The sequence below is a fragment of the Cicer arietinum genome, chromosome 3 (genome assembly GCF_000331145.2).
Source record: "Cicer arietinum cultivar CDC Frontier isolate Library 1 chromosome 3, Cicar.CDCFrontier_v2.0, whole genome shotgun sequence".
NCBI classification, from domain to species: Eukaryota; Viridiplantae; Streptophyta; class Magnoliopsida; order Fabales; family Fabaceae; genus Cicer; species Cicer arietinum.
In genome coordinates, this window is record NC_021162.2 from 58,447,410 (window position 1) to 58,452,684 (window position 5,275).

A 5,275-nucleotide genomic window follows, 5' to 3' on the forward strand; every position below is an offset into this window, starting at 1 on the left:
AGTCAAACTTATTATTTACTTTATTTTGTTGACCATTTCCTTTGCCACTGAAAATAAAAGGTTTATTATGTCTTTTTTTATGTTGTACAATAATCCAATCACCATGTAGAAAATCATCTTGATTTCCTCCAAGAATTTCGCTTGTTTCCTTTCCACTAGCTAAATCCATTTTTGGAACTTTCAGATCTGGTTGTTGTAGCTTGTCTCTGTCGTTTTTCGTCATCACCTTTGTACCATCGTTGCGTGTTGCATTGTTTTTATTCTCACTGTCATCACCATTATATTTCGACATATTTTCTTCTGTAGTAACTTTTCTCATGCCATTTTATCGCATGTGTCTGTAGCATCCACAGTTTGCACAGGTAGTATGCAATCTTTCGTATTGAATATTGTAGCATTGGTTGTTGATTCACACTTTTCCAACCATAGGTTGATGCAGGTCTATTTCTATGCAAATTCTAGCAAACCTTCCTCTTGCTACATTGAGAGTATGTGCATCCACCTTCATCGGTTTCCCCACAATAGTCACAAGAGCCAAAAGAAAAATTTCATCATATTAAACAAGATTGAGACTTGGAATTATTATCCAAACCATTGTTATATCGGCGGTTGCACTCGTAGCATTGAACTCCGGAGTCCACCGATGTATCGTGCGGTAGTGGTAAAAAATCATCCACAGACCATCAAACTTTGTCATGTAGTAACCATTCCCTACATCTATTATTTACAGCCCCATGTTAGCTTCCAAATGCTTTCTAATTTAGACAACATAGTATTGAATCCAAGATTTTTTCCTAACATTTTCACTACCAAGGGGTACTCATCTCCTCCATTATCTTAGGATCAACATGAAACATAGGTAGCAATCTGTTACCATTGACATGCTCCATTTGAACAGACTTTTTTGTGATTAGATTTGTTTTGGCCCAAACAACAACAATTTGTTTGCCTAACACCTTATCGCGAAAGGAGATAGGTTCTTGTATGTTATCTCTCTTCACTTCTCCTCCACGGTCTGAAGGTTCTTGCTAGTTACTACTTGTTTGCGACGACGACCGATGTGCCGTAAAGGAAAAGACCATGGAACTCTAGCCAACGTAAAAAACCCTAACTAGTGTAAAACCCCTTCAAAGTGTTGTCTTCTATTGATTTGTAAAACTTTAATTACTATTAAGAAGTTATTATTCGTCACTAGTTTATACATATGCGTAATCTAAGAGTGGATTACATATAGAAGAATGTAAAAAAAATAAAAAGAATATTAATATTCATTTCGTGAAATGTACAAAAAAATATTGATATTTTCATTTCAGTTGTAGTAGATCATTTTGATATAATGCTTATAAAATAAGAGACCATGTCCAAACAATAAAAAAAAATGTATTTTAGTATAACTTATGTAAAACAAATAATTATTTTAAAATATAAAATAAAACAGGGATCACATTGGTACAATTTTGCAAAATAAGGGAACATTTTAAAATAAAAAGTAAATGAATGGCAAAATTGAAATCTCAACTTCAATAATGGGCTAAAAAATATATTATTTATCTTAGATTAATTGTTATCACAAGAAGAATACTTTTCTACTTGTCATTGTCTACTTATATCTCTCACTCTCTCAATACAATTAAAAAGATTATTTTATTCTTTTTATTATATATAAAAATAGAAAAATTCAGAATAGGAAATTTTCAAACAAATATATTTCAGAAATTATATACTTTTGAAATAGAATAGGAAATTTTTGAAATAGCAAATTTCAAAAAACTAATATCATTATTTTGAAACAAAATTTATATTTCAAAAATTTTAAATTTTTGAAACTTTCATCTTCTTCGAAACTTTCAAAAAAATTATGTTTCGAATTTTTGAAAATTCTAAAACTTTTGTTAAAGGTAGCTTTGAAAATTTCAAATTAATTTAAACTTTCGATGTTTTTTTATTAATTTGAAACATTAAAAACATAATTTTCAGTTTTTAAAAAAAAATCAAAAGTTTCAAACAATACGAAATTTCCGAAATAGGAAATTCTATAAATAAAAAAATTAATTAATATTTTCGAAAAAGGAGATTTTAGATTAGCAAATTTTCGAAATAGACATAGGAAATTCTAAAATAGGAAATTTTTAAAATAGAAAATTTCCAAAAAAAAAATAATGTAATTATTTTGAAACAAAATTTACATTTTAACAATTCGGGTAGAATTCCAAATTTTCAAAACTTTCATCTTCTTCGAAAGTTTCGAAATGTAAAATTACATTTCAAAAATATGGTTTTCGAAACTTTCAAAAAAAACCATATTTTGAAATTTTAAAAATTACAATAAATTATATTTTGAAAATTACAAATTAATTCAAACTTTCGAAAGTAAACTCATTTTGTATTTTGAAAATTTTATAATGAACCAAAATTTTGACAATTTTACAATAATTTTTTATAAAGTTTCGAATGTGTGAGTGAAAGAAAAAAAGTCAGCTTTTTATATATAATAAAAATGATAAAATAGTCTCTTTAAATGTATTGGAGATAGGAGGTATAGGTGACAAGTAGAAGACATTTGGATATTGTCCATAGTTTTCCAAATGATTGGTAATTGGACCAAATAAACATTTCCCGAGTTGGTATTGGCCTACGAGTGGAATAACCCAAGTCCTAACATGAGTTCTAGAAGCTGAGGTTGGGACATACGATATCATAAAGCTCGAGAACAACATGGATAATTGGAGAAGGAGGAGAATTAACTCCCAAGTACGAGTTTGAAAAAGAGGGAAAGTTACCAAACAGTGGGGATTAAGAAACCCGAATCCTAGGTATAAGGGGAAGGAACAACTCTAGATAGGTATCCAAATTATTTGTGATTAGAAGAGTTGTAGAAAGAAATACCTTTGATCTACTCTAAAATTAAAATATATTAATGGGAAAGAAAGAATTATGAAATGTGATTGTGAATCATATAATTTAACGAGGTTTGATACTTGAGAGTGACACTTATAATTTTTGCTACTACATCTAGATCTTCTAAAAGATTATTTTTGAAAGTGTATTTATTTAATCATTTGAAAATAATTTGTCATATAAAAATAAATTATTGAGGGGTTGAGGTTGGCTCGAGGTAGATAATTTCAATTTATTGAGCTCCGAATGGATTCATAGATAGTGGTTTCTAATCTTACTAGCTTGCTTGGGATTAGTAGCGTGCGTTGGAGTTTGGTGCAATTGAGAAACAAATTTATGTGTTAACGCTCTTACTGGCTTATTTATGATTTACGAGTGTCCTCTTGCTCATATTAGTTATTTATTGTTTTCTAATTGTGTTGTCTATAAGGACTTTTATATTTCGTATTCCTATTAGGTACTTATTTATGGATATTTGTATTGTACTAATAAGTATTCAATTTTTTATAATTATTTTACTGTGAGTAAAATTGATGATATATTAATATAATATTATTTAGACTTAACATACTTTTAGTTTTATAAATATGATTCATTTTGATTTTAGATTTCTCTCCAATCAAATCTGTTATTTCTTCTTCATCCGTCGTATCCTCCACCACCAAACTACCTAAGTCCTCCTCCAAAACCCATTTCACATTCTTTCGATTTTTCTCTGAGGTTTTCGCCTTCTCCTTGAAAAAGATGAAGAACAACAACAAACACAATTTGTAATTTTTAAATTTTGATTATGATTTTGTATTTTCAGTTGAACAGTTTAGTTTTCTTAATTAAATTATATACAAAAAATTCATGTTTTTTTATTTACATACCTTAATTTTATTTGAGATATTGTATTTCATGTCATGCCAGTACCGCATCAGAGGAAGTTGTGCATAGCTATGTAGTTCTTTTTTTCTCCGACCCTATTGTTTCCCAAGAAAAAAAGGGCTAACTCTTTATGACCCATGTTAAAATAATCAATGGCCCTTTACAGTTTTACATGGTCATCAAATTTTGAAATATATATCACTTCTTAAAACATCTCAATAAACATTGTCAAGAAGATAACTTGATAATTCTGTAGAACTTTTTAACACTAACATTATTTTATTTCGTTTATTTCAAAGTTGTCCCATTAATTTGCATTATTCAAATTTGTATTAAATATTTAATTCATATATACTATTAATATAAAGAATTTTGATAATATAAAATTTTTTATATCACAATTAAACTCATATATGAGAAGTTTATCTCTATTACCATCACTGTTAATCTCTCGCGAACAGACGACACTAATAAGTGTATGTTTTGAAAAGTAGTGATTCATTGTGCTTCTTACAAACTGATAATGATAATAAACATGCACTAACCTAAGATAGGGAGGTATCAAGATATTTATCTCCTTTGTTTCCCCTATTTATTTGCTAACATGTGATTTGCTTGACATCAATGTGGAATCTTAATTGGTCCAGCTAAGTTGCAACTCATAATTAAGAATTTTGGCTGCTGCTGTTGTTGTCACTAAATAAATACTAATAATAGAAGCCACACATTGCAATATTTTTCTCATGCTTTTAGTATTTCTTCAACTACCACCTTTGCAGCAACCCCACAAAGTCGAAAGCAACCCACCACACCAAGATAATGAAACGAACCCAATAAATGAAAAAAAGGGGGCTACAAAGAAGCATTCGAATATAGCATCCCACCACGACTAGCAGTAACATCAAACCCACTCTTGCATCTTATCATCTCTTCAACCACAAAAAACTTCAAATATAGATGGTTGGTTGAAAACAATTTAGGGTTGTCAATCAGATATCATAAAAAAAATAGCAGTTTATTCAAATTTCAATATGTTACAATACTAAAGCACCATTATACTTGTTATTTGACAACACTTTATATTAAATAACATATCACAAAACAATAATGATTTTTTTCAAGCTCCACCACTCTATATCATAGCTATTTGATCATCTACTAACAGGCTCATGAGTTGATTTCCTTACAGTAGAAGCATTGTTGGGGGAAAAAAACAAACAAAAAAGAATTGAGTGATGAGACACTTCAAAAGATATTTTCACAATTTAACCTTTTATTCGTGCGAAAATAGCATCTAATGTGAACAACAATTTGTGTTGCAACTTGCGAAGTTGATGTGGACGTGGTGTGTCCTACGGAAATCATGCCAGTGCTTACTAGCTCTTATAACAGAAAAGATGTTTTAACAACCTTGCATGCAACACTACTAATGGAATACATCTCAATTAAACATAAGTGATAAAGTCTCATACTAATGTTACTTAATGACATCTAATATCTTTCTTTC